The 22,476-nt window shown below is 33.0% G+C and overlaps 1 protein-coding gene across 3 annotated transcripts in view; it reads left to right on the top strand.

The window, feature by feature from the left end:
* The window catches only part of LOC115875647 (protein peste-like), a 142,886-nt gene that overhangs the window by 3,514 nt on the left and 116,896 nt on the right, over positions 1 to 22,476 (top strand). The window contains exon 1 of one of the 3 annotated variants that reach the window (XM_030891158.1): positions 17,415 to 17,618. The exons of 1 other annotated variant lie outside the window; for it this stretch is intronic. The gene's annotated coding sequence lies outside the window, so the exon portion shown is untranslated. Of the gene's footprint in view, positions 1 to 17,414; positions 17,619 to 17,877; positions 17,929 to 22,476 lie in introns of those variants that run through there. One more of the 3 variants, XM_030891159.1, reaches the window with a different exon arrangement.

Here is a 22,476-nt window from a genome sequence, read left to right as displayed (position 1 = left end):
ATATGTAGGAATAACAGTAAATTTATTCTTGTTTTTCTCGAGCCTGTATACGTTTACGGAAACGTTATTTTGTTTTTCAAATCTAGGAACTTGCCCTAAAGTCATAGGAAATTGGATTTCCATTAAATTTCATACTCTTTTAGGGTCCGGGTACGAAGAAGTTCTATCTGAATGTATACGGGTCGGATACAGACAAGAAAGCACAGCCCAAACAAAGCACATATTATCCGTATTTTGAACGTTTACACAGGCATGCTTAAGTTTGATTTGTTTTGGAAGGTCTATATAGGTACCAGCACGTAGAGGATTGTATTGATTTATGTTTATGGTTAAATTAATCACTTTACCAAGGGCCCAACCTGAATCACGTTCTTGGAATTCATCCAGGTCTGTAAGTAAATGATCCCACACATGTTTCTTGAACCAGAGGTGCAAATTCGTAGTACGGTATACAGGAGCATTCTTGGTGTTTATGTACTTGGTTTCGGTCACGATATCATCACTTTTCATCATTTGAAATTCACCACAAAGCACTGTATTTATTTTAAGCGAAGATTCCTGTTTTAAAGCGTTTTGTATTCGCCTTTTAAACAGAACAGCACAATCTTCTAAGAATTTAGTAGGATCGATATGTTGAATATTGGTAATAACACCAGTTTTGATTCTTGAACCAAACGCAGTTTGAAGATCTTCCCACTGCACTCTACGGTTAGGTCCTTTGTAGGTTTTGTTGCTTGAATTCCTTTTCCTTTCTTCTGGCAATATTTTAGACGGCATCGTAAACTTTTTATCTGCCCTAGACAGCTCATTTGATGCTGCTTTTCACCTAGGGTTTTAGCACTTTTCATTGCTATATTAATTCTGCGTACACCTTTGTTGCATTCCACTAAACCCTCCCGAAGGGCCTCTTTATTATTTGTAAAGGCAAACCCTAAAAGGGCTGCAATATGTTTGATTAAGTTCATAAAAATAGCCATTTTGATATTAGCGGTAGTAGAGCTAAATTGAAACTGATACCCCAAATTGACAATGGTATATATTTATAAAATTTTAAAGGGCGTGTTCAGAAACTAAAGTCTAAAGGGCACGTTCCGTAAAAAACAACTGGTTGACACCTGAAAGAAAAAAACGTAATCATCCTAATTTTCAGAACAAATATGTGGCGAGAAAAACAAACAATGATACCTTATTTAAGGAATGTATAACATAAAAAAATCAATAGCATTAACCCTAATTTTAGGAAATATACGGTATAAAGAAATAAACTTAAAATTAATACATAATATATTAAAACCTATACCGGAAACCAATGTCAATGCATAAATATTGTTAAATTATGGGCAGCTATTTAAATAATTTGTAGCAATTAAAAATATATTGTAATATTAATGTTATAGTTATAATAAGTTATTTTAGAAAATATATGGGTTGGAAAAGTAAATTACTTAAATAATATATAGCATGAAAAATAAATTATAATATTAATAAATTATTTTAGAAAATATAGAGCATGAAAAAATAAATTCTAACACGTAATTAAAAGAAGTTGCAAATGTATTACCAATAAAAAGGAAACTGCATTTCTTATCACTAATCAATGGATAATTATTGTTAAAGTGCAGTCGATAAAATCTTCTCAAATAACATAAATAACGCTTGTCCACAATTTCCGTTCAATGCGCAAAAATCCATCAAACAAAAGCTATAACTAATGCCATGTGAAAATATTATTTTTCATATACCTAATATAATAAAAAACAAGATATGCATACTCAGATTATACATAATACTAAAAATTATGTAAACCACTAATATACAGTTTTTATCAAAATAAATGTACAATATTACCTATAGAAAAAATCATAACTACCAAAATACTTAAAAATATAAATTTGACGTGTTTAAATAATATAGTGATATTTACTAAAATAAATGCACATCTTGGAGATAATAAATACTGAAAAAAATAAACTACCGATATGCTTAAGAAAATATAAATTTTTCGTTTACTTAATATTCGATATTTATTAAATGCCGTATGACAAAAAAACTGCGTCCTTTTGGCTTGGAAATGAATATCGATAACATTCCCTATATAATACATACATATAATTTTACATACAAAATGACAGCGATCTTCATTTCATGGACACCGTTTTTTGTGTTATATTGTACTTTTATATTAATATAGGATGGCAAATCAAACTATAGCATTTATAATTTGCATTAATACCTAAAGAAAAGTCGTTTGGGTTTAACTTGTTAGTATTTACTTCCTTGCTTATTGGAAACAAACCAGTTGAAATTAAGGACCATTACTTATTAAAAGAACGACAACAAAATTTTCAAGGATATCTAGTTCATGATCGTTCACTTAAAACGAGAAGAAACTAGTTGGATGGGTAGATGGTTCGAGGGTAAAGAAGCGATGTTTACTTACTATAAGAATGTAGGTTTTTACGACAGACTGCTAAAATAATCTGAAATTTTAACGAGTTAAAGTGAAATACGATTGTCGTTTCGGAGTGTTTCTTTGTGGTTTTATGGGCGCTTAATATGGTAAATATATATTTCTTTAAATAAATCCTAACAAAAGTAATTTAATGCAAATTATTTTCTTTTACACAATTTTTGAAGCCTTGTATCGTTTTTTTACAGAATCAGGGAACAATCAAAATGTTTACAATAATTTTAACAATCAACTATCAACAATTAACCAATAGAACATTAATATGAATGAGGAATTAGAAAAAAAACCGAAACTTTGGAAATAGTAAAGAGGTAAATAGTAACAATCTTTATACAACATTATAAAATAACTGTCTATAAGCCATTGATTATTATGAACGAGTAATTAGATAAGATTTTACATTAAATTGAAATTAGTGAAGAATTATAAGATTAATCGAATACCATACTTACCTGTATGAAGATTAATCGTAATTTTCCGAGCTTGTCCGCAGATATAATTACACCAATGTAGTATCCGTGAATCATATTCTCGGCACGACGTTCAGAGCAAAAAAGTGTTTACCTGGCGCTATCTTATCTCCGGCCGGCGGTCATTCTCTGGTATTCGAAGCAATTCCAAAAAACAACTAGTATGGATGGAAAACATGTTATTTCGTCAACCATCGATACAGGCGGCGAGACAACGGACAACGCTACGACGGGACAACGGGGAAAGCGCTACGGCGAACGTAGCTGCTTCGGTCGATACCGTCAATGGTCGTATTTACAACAGCTTAAAAATAATAGGATATAAAAGAAGCAGGTTTTTTGAAACAGTTGCGGGCATAACGCCTGGCGGTGGAGATAACAGGAGTGGGAAAGGAACGCTGCTGCATCGGTCGATTGTCGATGGAGGCTCGCAACGGGTTGGAGAAGCAGTCATTTTAGATATGTTGTTTTTCAACCTGTTACAAGCATAACAGGGCGGCGGACGAGATAATAGGTGTGGGGAAAGGAACGCTGCTGCATCGGTCGATTGTCGATGGAGGTTCGAAACAGGTTGGGGAATAACGCATCAGTTGTTTTAGATACATTCTGTTTCAACCTGTTACGAGCATAACGGACGGAGGTCGAGATATTATGGCGCTGTATATTTCAGTACTTACTTATTAAGTTTCAATATTTAGGTATATATTTATTCTGACAAATTTTCAGAATAATATTTTAAGATTTTTTAAAAATGTATACAGGGTGTTTTGAAAAATCTGGTCATTGATTAATCACGATCCTGCTTAAAGCCCTTGACGTAAAAAGCTGATTTTTGGAAAACGGATTGACTTTAGTGTGTAGAGGTTCGATAAGAAGGGATTTTTCGAAACTCGAATTCTAAGGGGTGAAACTACTCTGAAATATTAGAATATTTTTATTTAAAAACCGGTGAGTTTTTCGGAAAACTCTTAAAACACGTATATTTTAATATGTTGTTTTACATATTTTAAGATTTTTTAAAAATATATACAGGGTGTTTCATAAAATATGACTATTGAGTAATCACTATTCTGCTTAAACTGCTGGACGTTTAAAGCTGATTTTTTGCAAGCGGATTGACTGTCGGGTTGAGGTTCGATAAGGAGGGGTTTCTCGAATCTCAAATTCCAACAGGGTGAAAACGCCCCTCAAATATTACAATATTTGTTATTTAAAAAACGGTTAGTCTTTCCGGAAAACGCCTGGACACGCATAATTTATTTTGTTTTTTTACATATTTTGAAATTTTTTAAAAAATCATACAGGGTGTTCCAAAAAGTTGAGTCATTGATTAACCACGATTCTGCTTAAACTGCTCGACGTTAGAAAGTTTATTTTTGGCAAATGTGAGAAAATTTTATCCAGTTTGTATGTTAATGGAAATCTTGTTTTGCTTTATCATCACCATTAGAAATTATTAATTCGACGCGAACGAAGTCGCGGGTACACGCTAGTTTAAGTGTAACATTAATTCGAACTCTAGTGTGTAGTTGGTTTACTTATGAAGAATATACTACACATTTTCTTATATTGCTATTTTTTGACCGCAAATGGTAAAATCATAACTAAGAGCTTCTCGCCCGTCGAGTGAGATGCATCCTGTACACTGCTACGCAATTCAGGATCTACGCGGATCGAGGGGCAGGGCATAGGTATATACTATAGACGAGTGGCCGAATTTTGGCTTTTTTTATATCGCAATTTGTAAACAGCGCTTATTTGTAAATAACCACCGTTTTTAGAGAGGTATTTTAGATAACAATCGATATTTAGAAATGTTTTGACACCCTGGAAATACTACCACCGAGCACGTCATTGTTGCAACTTGCAACTGCGTTAATACGCCTGGCGATGACCGTCTCATACTCTTTCAGATATTTAGCAGTAAAATAAAGAAACCTGTTATTTTTAAGCTGTTATTTTAAACTGTTTTTTATAAATAACTATAACAGTTTCAACTGTTATCTAAAAATAACAGTTTTGCCCATCACTACCTCAAACCAACAGTTTACGAGTTATTGGCTTTTGAAAATATCACTTAAACAATTCGATTTAATTAATTTCGATATGTTCAGTTTCATTTAACGATGCAATTCTGCCGAAACTGTGATATTTAATAATATCTTTACATTAAGACCATCATAGGGCCCAGTCAACACATCTAGTAAGTTCTGATCCCGAAGCAGGCCTTCTTGACATAAGATTTGCTTCATTTAATCTTCTTCTTGTAGTCCGTTAGTTAATATGTACGGTCCTTAAGTGCAATTCATTATCAATTTGAAAAGCTGGCAAACGGCGGTTTCTGAGCGATAAACTTACAATAAGTCGATCGTCTCGATTAGAAGTTCTCATACGAAGGTTCCTGGAGGTCTAAATTTGCGTCCGCATGGACGTGGTCATAATTCAAAGACCATTTAGTATACTCTATGGTATTAAGGTATTTTTGGAACCGGAATTTTATAGCAAATTCACTGAACTCGAATAAATAAATGATATATTTGACTCACCTTGTATATCTATAAAAATATTTTTAAAATGTGAACTACCATTAAACACATATTTTGGAGTTTGGTTTTGAAAGATTTGGAGTGAAAACCTCAAATAGGAATCTTGATACAGAGCTTTTCCGGGATATGGAGACATCTTGTATGTATGCATTTGTATATGTGTGTTTATTTAAATACTAAAGTGAAAGCAACGAATTTAAATGGGTAAACTTTGTAATATGTATATCATATTAACAATACAATGCAAAAAGTTTTATAAAAATTCGTTCACAGTAAATGAATTCCGAGGTTTGTATCCCATAAGGGCCACTATTATAGGATTTTTAAATATCTATTAGCGAGTAGTAAATTTAAGTATACAATGTCGGGCATAAAGTCGTGGCACATAAAAGTTTCATTTTTTTAAATAGAACCCATATTAACCAATATTACTGCATATTTCAATTCTTCCTGCAATTCTAAGCAAAAATCGAAATACACGCAATGTACCTCAAACCAACAGTTTCCGAGTTATTGGCTTTTGAAAATATCACTTAAACAATTCGATTTAATTAATTTCGATATGTTCAGTTTCATTTAACGATGCAATTCTGCCGAAACTGTGATATTTAATAATATCTGACATTAGTTCTCAAGTTAGCATTTATAGATGTATAAAATAAGATTATATCAAGTCTGGAAATTAGAAAATTTTCGTTTAAAATTTCAATTCTTCAATTTATGTACATTGTGTATTACGATCATTGTTTAAAATTGGAAGGAAGAATTGAAATATACAATAATATACAGGGGTTTTCATTTAAAGAGTATAAAGTTTGATGTGCCACAACTTTATGACCGACCCTGTATACTTAAATTTACTAGTGGCTAATATGCATTTAAAAACTTATTACAATACTATCACAGTTTCGGCAGAATGGCATCATTAAATGAAACCGAACACATCGAAATTAATTAAATCGAATTGTTTAAGTAATATTTTCAAAAGTCGATAACTCGGAAACGGTTGGTTTGAGGTACATACATTTTTTTGTATCTCGATTTTTGCTTAGAATTGAAGGAAGAACCGAAATATGCAATAATGTATGTACAGGGAGATCCATTTAAAAAACATGAAACTTTGATGTGCCACGACTTTATGACCGATCCTGTATACTCGCCAATACACATTTAAAACCCCTATAATTTTTGTATTTAACTTTTTGCGGGACCTTGTATATGTTACCTAAGTACCCTGTATATGGACAAAAAGTTATTACTCATCAAATCAGTTAAGAAACATGTAGGTGGCGCCCCCTACAAGTAGGAGCCATGATACAAAGAATACAAGGTATGATATTGCGCAGGTTGGTCACTACGTCACAGGTGATAAACGGTACCATTGGTCAGCAAGTTCCGCGCGCCAATTTCAAATTGTCAAAAAATTGTTAAACAGATGACACAATAAATGTGAAAATAATTTTTCAAATGTCAAGCTCGATGATTGACATAACTTTTGGGGTTATGTCCTAATTCATTTTAGGTCTTTTTTTATTAGTGGCAATTGAACAATATGGATATTTTTTTGTATGGCGTATGACGTCACAGGTGGTATGCGCAAACTTAACGAAATTGGAGCCGCTATCGATCATACCTTGTTTTCTTTGTACCATGAGTAGGAGCCATATTGACATCGACATCCCCAAATTTCTCATATCAAAAAACTCCCAGACACCAATTTTCATCCAAATATTGACGTTAGTTCAGAAATTATTTGGAAAAAATCGAAGTAAAAATGAAATTTCTACACCCTGTAAGGTAAACGTACCTATTATCGGCACCTTAAGCACCTTGCGTACCAGAAGCACCATTTAAATTAATTTAGTAAATAGAAACCCGAAGATCCCACATTCTAATTATTAAATTGGCTAATTAAAGGTATCACACTACGAAATTTTTTTTTATTTAAAGCTAAAGAGAACACATAAAATTTACAAACGTATTTAAATACAAAATATGCTGTGCTTTTATTATCGGCATACTAAAATAAATTAATGTTCCAATTTTTGGCACACATAAGATCCGTTTATGGGCACAGAATTGAATGATTTGAATCTTATTAACTAAATATTGATATTAGGTACCTATTTAGTCTTTAATAAAATATGGTAACATTCATTTCATAAAAATATAAAAATAAAATAAACTAAAAATACGTTTCTTTTTAAACTATTTGGTATGTATGTCCGCCCAAAAACAAAATAACGGGGAACTGAACTTTTTGGGCGACTAGCCAAGCCATGTGACAAGCCATTAAAGCTACAGAAAAGCAGTTTTTGACAAGCAGTTTTTGAACCGGGAAATCCCGGTACCGAAAGTACCAGGAATTCCTGGTTCTTTTAAAACATCAAAGAACTGGGACTCAAAATTATTAATTCCCAGTTTTTTCGGTACTTTCGGGACTCGGTAATAATTATTAAAAACATATTTTTTGTTACGTGCGAAAGACTTTTGATACTTTCTAGCGGTCGAAATCAAACTCTTCTAAATAAGTAATGATGCTGATGCTCTCTCTTACTGTTGAAGTTATTTTGAAGTTTCTATAAAGTTGATTAGCAATTACTGAAGTTTAAATATGTTATTTTATTATTACTTATGCTTACTTTATTTTATTATTTACTATTATATTGCGGAATGTATTAGTTATATTTTTTTGTGATATGTTTTTATAGGCATTTGCATCTTTAATTGAAAATGTTATTTTTTTTTTTCTAATTTAGTTAAGTTGGTTTTGAGGTTGGTTGATGTTTGATATAATTTTGAAACTACCATGTGTTTTCTTTTGTTTTCGCTTGTGTTCATTATTTGCGTTCATGTTTAATTTCTCATGACTTAATAATTTGATATTATTTTGATTTGAAACTCAATTTTTTAACGGTTTTACTTTTGAGAACCAACCTTGCTTGGAAATTGGCGAACTCCACAGTCGTTGAACGAAAACATTTTAGTATGGTTCTGAAAACTCTAATTAATACTACCAATTAGAGTTCAGATCTTTTTGGCCATCACAGAACCGGGCATCGGTAACAATAATTAAAAAAATATTTTTTGTTACGTCCGAAAGTCCTTTGATACTTTCTAGAGGTCAAGAAATCAAACTCTTCTAAATATGTAATGATCCAATTTCTTATTGTTCTTGCTTCTTTTCTCTCTTGAAGTTTCTATAATATTTATTATGTTATGTTTTAACTAGCGTGTACCAGCGACTTCGTTCGCGTCGAATTAATCATTTGTAATGGTGATGATAAAGCAAAGCAAGAATTTCCATTAACATACAAACTAGATAAAATTTTCTCACATTTATGTCAGCATTAGACAAAACGATATGGCGAAATTATTATATAACTTGGTAATATTTGAGGGGTAGTTTCATCTCGTTGGAATTTGACTTTATGACTTTAAATTATGCTTGTCCAAGCGTTTTCCCGAAAGACTAACCATTTTTTAAATAACAAATATTGTAATATTTGAGGGGCGTTTTCACCATCTTGGAATTTCAGATTCGAGAAACCCCTCCTTATCGAACCTCTACACCCCACAGTCAATCCGTTTGCCAAAAATCAGCTTTAAACGTCAAGCAGTTTAAGCAGAATCGTGATTACTCAATGGTCATATTTTATGAAACACCCTGTATAAATTTATAAAAAATCTTAAAATATGTAAAACAACAAAATAAAATATACGTGTTTAAGAGTTTTTCCAAAAAACTCACCGATTTTTAAATAAAAAATATTTTAATATTTGAGGGGTGGTTTCACCCCCTTAGAATTCGAGTTTCGAAAAATCCCTTCTTATCGAACCTCTACACCCTAAAGTCAATGTGTTTTCCAAAAATCAGCTTTTTACGTCAAGCGCTTTAAGCAGGATCGTGATTAATCAGTTATCAGATTGTTCGAAACATCCTGTATACATTTTTAAAAAATCTTAAAATATGTAAAAAAACAAAATAAAATCGACTTAAGCGTTTTTTCAGAAACTTGGCCGTTTTTTAAATAAAAAATATTGTAATATTTGAGGGGGGTTTCGCCCTCTTGGAACTGGAATTTCGAAAAATCCCTTCTTATCGAACCTCCACACCCTAGAATCAACCTGTATGCCAAAATTGAGCTTCTTAAGTTGAGTGGTTTGAGCAGGATCGTGATTAATCAGTATGTCAGTCGCTTAAGGATTTTATATATTAGTATAGATAGATATTTGCATTTTTAATTCAATATTTTAGGGCCTTTGTCTCAAATTCAGTTAAGTTGGTGTATGTTATGTTAAGGAGACTTGGGCTATTGTATATGACTTAAGGAATAAGACTTTTTCGTCTGGCACAGTCTTTAATTCACCTGAAGATTTAAACACTTACTTTGTTAATGAGACTAAACATTTAGTGAACACCATAACTCCTTCCCATGATTCACTTTCATATCTCCCTAAAACAGATGAGAATTTACAGTTTCTTCTTCCCGCCCGTAGTATTAGATGAGCTCCGTAGTACAATTAATAGTATTAAAAACAAAGCCTCATCTGGGACTGATGGGCTTAATATCAAAATGTTCTTTGAACTTCCTGAATGCACATTAATCCATCTTGCTACTTTAATTAACGAGTCATTCCAAAAAGGAGTTTTTCCAAACTGCCTTAAGACAGCAATAATTATTGCGCTGCATCAAGGAGGAGATAAAGATGAAGCTTCGAACTATCGCCCAATTGTACTCCTCCCACATTATCTAAGATCATTGAAAGATTGGTTAAAAAAGGTTTCTATCTTTTCTCCTTAAATTTAAAATACTTACTACCCATCAATTTGGATTTCTAAGTAACAGTTGCACAAATGATGCTCGACGAAAGGTCGATGTTCGACCTTTTTAATAATGTATACTCTAGCCTGAATAACCATCACTCTATAGCTACAATTTTCTGGGATTTCTCTAAGGCTTTCGACTGTGTAAATCATAATATCTTAATTACCAAATTGCAATACTATGGATTCAGGGGAGTGCCGCTCGAATGGCTCAAGTCATATCTTGGCAACAGAAGGCAGCTTGTGAGGATTGATACGTCTATGTCTTCTTGTAAACCTATAGAATGTGGTGTCCCTCAGAGTTCAGTACTTGGCCCTATTTTGTTTCTGGTGTTTATCAACGACATTGCAAATCTAGACATTAGCGGTAAAATCTGCCTCTTCGCGGACGATACTAATTTCTCTTGGAGCGGCCCAGATGTTGCGGCACTATATGATAGTATCCAATGACTATATATGACCATTAAATATTGGTGCGATTCTAATCTCCTATGCCTCAACATATTAAAAACTAAAGTTTTGTCATATAAAAGTACTGTACCCAACCTTTTGTACTTAATAACACCACTACTGACGTCGTGAACTCTGTGAAATTCTTAGGACTTGTAGACAACTCGTTAAAATGGGACTTTTACATCGAAGCTCTATCAAAGAAACTAAGCGCTGCCTGTTTTGCGCTAAGATCAGTTTCTAAGGAGTTTAACTGATCAACCTCTAGAATGGCCTATTATGCCCTTTTTGAGTCACATCTTCATTATGCCCTTCCATTCTGGAGTACTTGCTGAGCAACAAAATTTGATCGTATTGTTGCGGACCCGTGTGGACTCGACCTAACCTAACTATATGTCCCGCCCTCAGATGACCTTAACATCGCATTAAAGAATAGACACAGTAATGATTCATTCGTTCGAGAAAAATCGAGTCCCACTGGAATGGACTAGTACATACGAGAACATTCGAAAACCTTCTCTACGCACCTAACGATCTATGGACTATTCTAGAGTTCTTTACCTGTCGGTATAAAAGCCGGCGGCTGTGGCCTACAGGGGGCAGTTATAAATATACCAGTGCAGTTGACGCGCGAAAATTCAAAATAAATTCTTAGTTATAAATCGTTTGTAAATAGTTCTATAAGTCTTTTATCGTTATTGTTTTTGTTAATTAGTGTTAAATAAATAGTGTTTAAATAAATTGTGACTTTCTATCCACACGGAACCGACGAAAAACGTAACAATTGGTGTCAAGTGTGGCGTGTGTGATAGACTAGAAAAATAAAAAGACTGACCATGGCTCTGAAAAAATTGTTGAAAGACTTGAAAGTGTCCGAACTGAAATGCATATTGGAAGAAAGAGAGTGCGAAACAGATGGAAAGAAAAGCATTTTGCAAGCTAGACTGAGAGACGTTTTGGTGGAGGAAGGTGAGGATCCTGACACATTTTGCTTTGAGTTGAAGGTGACCTTGACTCGTGCCTACACAAATTAGACGACAACTTGAACAATTTGAATAGTAAAATGATTAACTTGGAAGAGAGTTTGAATGATAAATGACAGAGAATTCTCAAAATTAGACGACAACTTGAACAATTTGAATAGTAAAATAATTGACTTGGAAGTTAATTTAGAAGAGAAAATCAGTGATAAAATTAATATTTTAGAAGATAAGATCGCAGAAAATTCTAAAGACATACAGGCCAGCTTTAATAATAAAATACTTAATTTAGAAGAAAAGATAACAGAAAATTCCAGGGAATTAGAAGAAAAGATTATAGAGAATTCTACGGAGCTACAAGACAAAATAACACAAATTGAGGACGATGTAAATAAAAAAATCGAAATTTTAAAACAAGAAATAGCAAAGGCAAATTCACCAAAATGTCAAGAAACATCGGAGGCACCGAAACTAGTCGAAAATAAGTATATCTCAAAGTCAGTTATTAAGCCTCCACAGTTTGACGGAAAGACCGCTTGGGCCAATTATTTTTGCCAGTTTGAGGCCGTTGCGAGAGCGAACGGATGGACAATCGCTGAAAAGGCTACCGCTTTGACTGTCGCACTGCGAGGAGATGCGACTGATATTCTGCAGACATTGTCACCATCGGAACAGGGAGATTATCAGCAATTGGTACGACATTTAGAAATGAGGTACGGCCAAGCTCATTTGGAACATGTCATTCCCAGCTAAAAAATCGCATTCAAAAGTCAAATGAGTCTCTGCAGGAGTTTGAAGCCGACGTAGCCCGCCTCGTTCGCCTTGCGTACCCTGCTACGCCAGAGAATGTTATGGAGCGGTTGGCAGTACAGGCATTCTCCGACGACTTACGTGACAACGAGACAAGACAAGCACTTCTCCTAGCCCACCCAACGCACTTGTGGATGCTTTTAGCACGTGCTCCTAGAATTTGAGGCCGCGAAACAAAGTTCTCGGTCTCTAGTGAGAGTACGGGCGGTCAACCAATGTTCCGACGAATCCGTGGAAAGCATTGTACGGAAAGTCATGGAGGAGTACATGGGCAAGAAAGGACCGACTTGTTGCTGGAATTGCGGCCAGGCAGGACACGTAAGAAGTCACTGTTGCGACTTCAACATCGAAGCGATTTGCGGCATGTTAAGGCACATTATGAAGAAAAAGGCGAAGGACGAAAAAGACAAGATTTGTGTACAGACAAAACCAACATAGAAGAATGATAAGTCTCTAATCTCGATGAAATGCCTTCGGCGGTACCGAGATTGGCGAGCTTAGAGCACAAATGGGTTTTTAGTGGGTAGACCCTCTCGCATGAGGGATATCCCCACACTCTGGCCCTAAAGGCGTTTCCCATCTATAAAAAATGCCTCTTGCTAATGTTTTCAGAAAGTGCTTTTCCAATTCCGTATCACTTTTCAGCTTGTTATTTGTATTTTCCTGCACTACAGTTGGTGGTTCTTGTTCAGTCAGATACAGAGTGTTTACTTCATTATCTTCAGCCCTATGCGAAGGAGTAGTAATGGAGTCTTCAGTGTTTCTTATTTTCGGTGCTTCGATATTTTGCGTCTGTTCTTTTAGGTGTTGCTCGACTTCTTCCTTTATGCTTAGTCGTTCGATTGGAAGTATTCTATCATTTCTGTTTATTACTCCAATCTGATCTGCTAACCTTGTTGCATATCTGAAAGTGTTTACGTAATAAAGACCTACATCCTGTCAAATTGGTGGTTATATAATAGCAACGGAGGAGTTGTTTGTTTACATCATCATTCTATTTCATCCGTTGTCTATTTCGGCCTTTCCGGGTGATTGCGGGTTATTCGTGTCTAGGTGTAGTTTATTTGTTCTCATTTAGTTTAAAATAGAAATAGTAATGGTGTGTATTAAATAGAAATAGTAATAGTGTGCGTAAAATAGAAATAGTGTGTATTCAATTCAAGCGTTCTCAATTAGAGTTAAGCAGGGGCCTAACTCCTGTATTTGTCAGGAAGCAATCGTTCAGTGATCCGTGATGTGATACTCTAGACTTTTTGTTGTTATGATGTATTTTACATACTGCAAGAAATTTATTGGTACTCCAAACTTTTGCATAGTTGCCTAAAGTGCATCTCTGTTTACAGAGTCGAAGGATTTTGTTAGGTCGATGAATACAACATAAAGTTTACTCTGCTATATGTGAGTGCAGGCGGTCTGATATACTCACTATATTCGCATTACGAAAGTCTTGAGGTCTCCGCTTTCCCATATGATATCGAAGAGAGCCTTAAGATGACCAATAAGTTCTTTACTAGCACACTTTTGGTAATAATTTGGATTTTCATTTTTGAGATAAGTCGGTAGTCGGTACCACATTCGGCATCTATTCTAGCTTTCGTGAGTCTGGCATCTTTTACATGCGTCTTTCAAATGTATGAGGTTGTTCAATGAGTATGTGGCCCAATTGATGCAAGTGGCCGGATCTGGGATGTTTCCAGGTTCCTTTAAACTTGCCCTTCGGCATGAACCATGTATTGGTGATTCAAAGATTGTACTTTGTGCAAAAATAAGCGTTCACTATTGCTATATACGTTTCCCACTCCACGTTTTTCCAACGTCAGGCCATATTTCTTGCTGATTGCCGACACGGGCATTAAAGTCACCCAGCAAGACGATTCGTTCCTGCTTTGGAATTCGTTGGAGAGCATTTTGTAGAGCTTGGTAAAATTTATCCTTATCCTCAACTTTAGCTAGTTTAGCATATAGGGTGGGAGCGTAGGCACTCATGATGTTGACATAAATTGTGACTACTATGGGGTACCTTAGGGTCATAAGACGTTCGGAGACACCTATGGGTACTTCTGTTAAACTGATTGCGATTTCTTTTTTGACTGCAATGCCTACGCCATAAATTCTACTGTGTGTTGCAGGGCGACCTTTCCAATAGAAGGTGTAATACTCCTCAGGCTAAGAACCTGGTGGAGCGACGAGGCTAGCGGCGAGCAAGCAGCGCGACATTGCGTCCAAAACAGATGTGTGAAGACAAGTACGTGTGAACATAGTAAAGCGATCTGCTCGGGCGGTAAAATGGAGCGGTGAGATCGATTCAAATAATTTTGTTTTCGTCGCTTTGTCGTGCTGTACAAAATAATGGATTCTCAACAATTAATAGATTTAGTATTTGTAAAAGAGATTTTATGGGATCATAAAGATAGTAATCACCATAACCGGTATATTTTAGACAAGACAGATGACAAAACTATTTTCGTAAAGGTTATAAAATCAATAAGCAAATGAAAATAATAAATTGACAAGTACCTCGCTATTCATCGCCGCTCTACTATGTTTCAGCACCTCGAGGATTACTCGACGCGGTATCGCGCTGCTTGCTCGCCGCTATCCTCGTCGCTCCAGTAGGTGCTTAGCCTTAAGGATGCTTCACGCTATACCGTAACGGGTCCGAGCCGTGCGTCGGTGAAGACACGGCGAAATATTGTCAAGTGTTCTTTACACATATACATTCATGCCAGGCCGAGCACGATCCGAGCTTCGCCGGAACTCGTCCGTGCCCCGTCCCAGAAATGTCGGCGTAGTTTTATAACATTTACGAAAATGTGTTGCCACTTCATCTCATAACTTATCTAAAATGTACCGGTTATAGTGATTACTATCTTTCTGATCCCATAAAATCTCTCTTACAAATACTAAATCTATTAATTTTTGAGAATCTATCATTTTCTACAGCGCGACAGAGCGACGGAAACAAAATTATTTGAATCGATCTCGCCGCTCGATCTAACCGTTCGAGCAGATCGCTTTACTATGTTCGCATGCACGTACTTGTCTTCATAGGTTTGTTTTGGGCGCGATGTCGCGCTGCTTGCTCGCCGCTATCCTCGCCGCTCCACTATGTTTTTAGCCTAGGAATATTTAAGTAAAAATCTTGTTTTTTAATTTTCAAAGTAGAATAATTGGTTTTTTTGGACTTTTTAGACATTTAAAAACGGTAAAGAGAAAATATGTTTCTTTTATGGAGATCTATAGTCTCTCAAACGAGAAGATCCTTGACAGTGATAGATGTGTCTGTCATTTTAATTTCAAAGTAGTTTATTTTATTTTACAAAGAAATAAGTTGGTACAACTGGAACGCATAGCAGGATATATTTAAAATTTGATTGACAAGATGACAAGTGATTACTTCAAAATATTGTGAAAAAAACTGTATAAAACTGAAAAATGCATCGAGTTATTTTATTTAATAAAAACGGTATATGTTAATACAAAACAAACAAGAACAAGACACTACATACCAAAAAAATATAAAAAAGAACTATTATTTACTTTCAAGCTTTATGAAACTACCCGCATTTATGATTATATTTATCAATATAACTTATGTACAAATACAAATTTGTAATATTTCACAGGAATAAATAAAACAACATAGGTAAATAAAACAAACTATTTTATTAATAATAACACCTACCAAATTTTATACCTTAAAGGTTGATTAATTAACTTTAATCATAATTTTTTTAAACCAGTACCTTTTGACATTATTTTTCTGCAGTACTAAAATCCATTATTTACCTATCGTGTGATGTCGATATTTTACAGCTACTCCAGTTTTTAGTATGTGTTTAGTTTGATCCTTCTACCATATACGAGATGCACTTATCTACGACGAAATGGTATACAAACTTTATCGATGGCAACTTCATTGGTGTATAAGACTTTCTGCCTGGGCAGCGAGTATTAACCATAAACTGTGCTCTGGGTCTACAGTTAATTTTCACTCGATTTTTCCTCCACTTGACTTCAAAAGACACAAAACACACGTAATAATACGAATCAAAATGTTCCAAAACGCAGGGTATTTAACAAAAGTTGACACAAAATCATAACCTATAATTTGGCAAGACTTTGACAAACGTCAAAAATGACAAAAATCTAAAGGCGAGTTCATACGCATCGGCGTCCGTTTGTCGTTCATCGTTCCGTCAAACCAATAAAATTGAAATACGATCTGTCATTTTTTAAATAAACCAATAAAACTGGTTAAAAAAACAAGACACGACGCATGACGGATTTCTATTTAAACCCATCCATAGATAACTTAAAAATTATTAGAAACTTTTTGTAGTAAAATAAACAGATTGGTATGGGACGTCATCTGCTTTTCTTCTGTCATCGTCTAAAAATATTTGCACTTATTTGAGACTCATCCTGTAGATTATATTAATAAATAAAATTACTTTAAATTTATCTTTAAAATGACGATTTAATCATAATTTTTCAAAAAAAAAATAATAAGAAGCTGTTATAAGCATCACTATAGTTTAATGGCATGTAAATATGCCATTAAAACTATTGGTTTAGGATCATTTCTGGTTAAAACAGAAATGATATTCAATTGGTTTTTAATGAGAAATATGAAATTTGATTCTCTATATTTGGAAAACAAGCATTTATTCTGAAAATCAGTCAAATAACGGTTAGTGTAATGATCCCGTTATCATCCGGTATATTTATAATTTTATTTAAAATGTTTCCACGTTTCTGATAATACGTAGAAATTTGTATTAGTTAATGTAAATCTAATTTTTGTCAAATACAAAATCTCAATATTACGAGGCAAATGATAACACAAGTATCCTTTAATCAGCAGTAAGAGAAGTATTATCACTTCGAGAGGTCACTGGTTGAAAGATAAGAAGAATGTATTGAATCAATACTATTTTCTCGTAGAACAATTTTAATGTTTGTCGTTAAACGTTGGTGCTTGTGTTTTTGGTGATTGATGTAGAGGAGTTTTTTGTGCTGAAAGTTATGGATTAAATTTAAAAACATAGAAAAAATCTTCACGTAAGTTATCAAGTTTTTTTCTACTAAAAATTACACTGAATATTTATAGAAAACTGCCTTTTACGTACTAAACAATAATGTAAATTTTCCAAATATTATCTATTTTTTAAAGCACACTCCTGAGATACCATATATAAATCTTGAAAACACATTGATAAATTATATTTGTATTATAAAAGAACATAAAATAAACAATTCAACTTTAATTCTGTAATTGACCATACCTTAATAGTATTTTTTAGGTCTATGATATATAAGGATTATACAATGAGTAAATTTTATGTGTTATTGGTATCGAACAAATCTATTTGTAAGTAATTTAATAATTTTTTAATTTAGTAGTATTTGTAAGCAAACACAAACAATATATTTTAAACCATTTATTACCCTGTAATTAAATGAAAGCGGCGCGGCGAGGGAATAAACGTAGAAACAAAAAAAATGGACTTTGTTATATTTTTAATTACATATAATCTTCTTATATTTTATTTATATTTTTATGATAATCTTCGTATGCAGAATTCTAATTCTAACAGTGACAGATGTACTTAGTCATTTTAATTCAAAGGTAAATTGTTCTTTCTGATAATTCATGGATGTCTTCTGTAGAAATATCTTGTTTTGACATTGGACAGGCTACTTCCTCTAGCTAGGTATATTCTTTGGCTACTTCTAACAACCAATTTCTAAAGTTCTTAAAAGTCACATTGACACTGACAGCTGTTACCCACTTACCCGTTGAAACTAGATCTACTATATGAAAAATATAGATTTTAAAATACTTTTTTACGATTTTTATACGTTTCTTGTTTAGAAATTTCCTATAATGTAGGTTGTTCAGTTTTGTTTATTTATTTGTATGACATACAAAACATCTTAAGTTAATTTTCCAACATTCAGTTTTATACCGGGTGCGTCTCAAAAGTGGCTCACCTCTAAACCTTTTTTATTTTTTTTAGATAAAAAATCGAGATTTGGTATATTAATATATGACATAAATTAGGATTGATTGACGTATTCAATTGTTTTCTGTAATTTCCTGTTTCACCGGAAATGACTACTACTTTTGATTTGAGTTATAGGGGTGAGCCACTTTTGAGACGCATAACAACTAAGAATTTAGTTGTTAGGGTTAGGAAATAAACACGCACACATTATATTTTCTTTATTCTTCTTCTCTGTCTGAGGCCATTAACTCTCGAAAGAGTATGGGAACATGTCTCAAACGTGCAGATCTTTGTTCTGCAGACGATCCGCGCAATTGGGCAGCTTCCAAACACCGCTTCCAAATATTTTCTACTGATAACTAAATTTATACAGGGTGTCCCAGGCTGAGCGTGCATTAGAAGTTTCTAGAGAACCACAACATCTAGATCGGAGATTTTTTACACATCATTGTTTTACAACGAGATCTATCGATTATAAATATTATCAATATGGCAGCACTTCCGGAAATATGGGAGTTAACAATAACTCTCTTATTTTACATGGGTGCCCCCATTTTTTATTACATACTTAAATTCTATGTAAAATTCTATGAATATTGATGTTAATGACTTTATACCTAACATTAACTGTTTTTGAGAAAAAAAAAATAAAATTTTTGGACGAAAAAAAGTACCTGTCAAAAAAATTTGTGTAGCCTAAAAGTCAAATTTAGTAATTACCACAGCCACTGTGACATAAAGAGAAAACATGTGGCTATCTTTTTCAAAAATTAAATTGTTCAAACGTCATATAATAATGACGGTAGCTGTCATGGTATTGAGCGATTAAAAAATTATCATAAATATGTTTTTTCAAATGGAAACCCACTTTTTTTATTTCACTAGTAAAAAGGTTTTCCAATTCGTTACTTTTCGAGTATACATATTCCTATACTTAAAATAAATCGTTTTTAAGTTATTTAAGATTTAGTTTGAAAACGTATATTTTTTTTTTTTTTCGTTTTATAACATATGTCAAACAGTCAGACAATTTATTTCCATCTGTCAGAAAACAAATTATTTGAATTTCCTATATGATAAATACTGCCTTCTTAAGACTTTAAAAAGTGTATCTATAAAAATATATATCTCGTTTTTTTGGCCCTTTAGTGATAATAATAGTTGATATTATTAATAATATGCCTATGATCGAAAAAACAGCGCAAAGTTGCATAACATACTGCTTTTTGAACAAAGTGTCACAATATGACATAGCCAGATGTGTTGTCTTATATCACTTGACGTTTAAAGCCATAGGCTACTGGTTAAAATCAGAAAAATATACGCTTTAAAAGTAAATCTTAAATAACTTAAAAACAATTTATTTTAGGTATAGGAACATGTGTAGTCAAAAAGTAACGAATTTAAAAGCCTTTTCACTAGTGAAATAAAAAAAAGTCGGTTTCAATTTGAATAAAATGATTTATGTTAATTTTTTAATAGCTCAATTCCATGACAGCTGCTATCATTATTATATGACATTCGGGCAATTTCATTTTTGAATGTCTTCTCTTTATGGTACAGTGGCTATGGTAATAACTAAATTTGACGTTTAGGCTATACACATATTTTTGACAAGCAGTTTTTTTCGTCCAAAAATTTTAAATATATTTTTTTATCAAAAATGTTGTTAGGTATAGAGTGTTTAATATCAAAATTCATAAAATTTTACAGAGAATTTAATTATGGGGGCACCCATTTAAAATAAGAAAGTTGCTGTCAACTTCCGGTATTTCTGGAAGTGCCGCCATATTGAAAATATTTTTAATCGATAGATCTCGTTGTGAAACAATGATGTGCAAAAAATCTCCGATCTAGATATTGTAGTTCTCTAGAAACTTCTAATGCACGCTCAGTCTGGGACACCCTGTATATCCCCTAGTATTTTTTTATAGTGCCGTTTCCTATACTATATTTTTAATAAAATTAAGATTAGTTTGACATTTTACACTAAAACTTCAAGTGATTTAACAACAAATTACCCCCTCCTCTTTAGTAACTTAGCAACTAAATAAAAATCAACCAAAAATAATTAGTTTTGCCGGCGGCAGCGCCGGGGTTATTTTGAAAAATTAAATACTAAATTGGGGAAATAATATGATCTAAAACAAAATATAAAATTCTATAGAAATATAGAAAAAAATATACAGAGTAATATTTAAGATTCTTTATATAGGCTCACTTCTGTATAAAACAAAAAAAAATAATGGGAACAGTGAATTTATAGTTAGAAATCAATATTTAAAAGTATTAATGTAGATACTAATGGAGTAGTGATATGTACAATAATTTTGCTATTACCCTGATATAGAGACTTTTCTTTAAAAATATATATTCATTTGTCTTTCAACCTTATAAATTATTAATTATAAATTAATAATATTATAAAATAAATTAATTATAAATAACTAAAATGACAATGAACCTATCTTCAAACAAGGATATCCCTCCCACCCGAGACATCTTATTAATAAATATAATCTACACGTGTTTTGACGACTGTTAATGTTAAATTAATTTGAATTCTTCAAATTTTTTAAACTCTCTAATTTTTGACATTTCATAATTATTAATAAAAATTGAAAAATAGCAAGCCAGAAACTAATTTTCCGGGAGTTGAAATGAATAGGTCATCAATATGTTAAACAACGGCAATAAACAAAGAAATCAGTAAAGCGAACTCAATTTAATATCTTATTAAGCCGTGACCTTTGGATAGGCGTTAAAGAAATATTAAAATTTATCAGAGTGTCTACAAAAACTGACGCTTACATACATTTATACGAACTCTTTTACTTATTTTTATCTGCAGAATATGCTGCCCAAATTTCCGGAATACAGTTCGGACCAGCCTGTATTATTGACAGGGTTGAATGCCGTCCAAGTAGCCAGTACGTTTTCCTGTACTTTAATTTGAGTTCTTCAGGTGTTTTTATCTTTTTTCTTATTTACTCCTTTTCTTGATATTTACTGCACATGTACAGGGTGGTCGAAATTGTTCTGTTTTAACAGAAAAAAACTATTTCCTGGCAAGATAGAGCTAAACCGACATAGATGTCATGGGCTCGATTTCTGAGACACGTTTAATGGCGTAAACCGCCTGTTGATATTTTCACTGCCAACTGAGATACGGGGTCTTTTTGAATTTAATAATTTTTAAGAACAATCCAGTGGCGTAGTCAGTTATTCTCTAGAGTTGCTCTTTTTGTCCGAACTAATAATAAATATAATATTTTAAATGGAAATCATAGTTGGCTATGAACTTAAAAAATGTTGGCGTTTAATCCTTTCCAACGATATAAAGTTATGGGTATTTATTTCTAAGAATGAGAGAAATATTAGGTTTTTTATATTTATATCAAAGGGAGCCTTAATTTTAGGTTGACCTAGTTGCTTAATTATTTTTTATCATAATTTAATATTCTATAGTATTATATATCTGCATAATTAAAGGCTTCTGAAAAGGTAAATCAACATTCTATATTAGTATTACCAATTATAATTAAAACGCCATGGTTACAACTGAACTATTAAAGGAAGAATTTAGAGAGAATTGGATTGGAACAAGGGGCCCCATATCTTAGCCTGCGAGGTCTTATTATTTAACTTCTTTCGACTTTTTATGGAGGAAATTAAAAGATCTAATATATAAAAATCATTGGGACGAGAGAAGAATTACAGAAGGCTACTAAGCAAGCTTTTGGACTTATTACACCAGTTTTATTGTGTATTTAACAAGTAGGTGCTCAGTTTGAACATCTTTAATGATTTTTTTAGACAACTACCCCTATATTCGTCACTCAAAAAATACATTTTTTTAGTTTTGTTCTTTGTTTATTGTATATATTTCAGTTGTAATTACTAATACTAAT

This window comes from Sitophilus oryzae, unplaced genomic scaffold, assembly GCF_002938485.1.
Source record: "Sitophilus oryzae breed Bouriz unplaced genomic scaffold, Soryzae_2.0 scaffold_1393_pilon_pilon, whole genome shotgun sequence".
In the NCBI taxonomy this organism is placed as follows: domain Eukaryota; kingdom Metazoa; phylum Arthropoda; class Insecta; order Coleoptera; family Curculionidae; genus Sitophilus; species Sitophilus oryzae.
The sequence above is the reverse complement of the archived record's forward strand: the minus strand, read 5'-3'. Positions and strand labels throughout refer to the sequence as shown.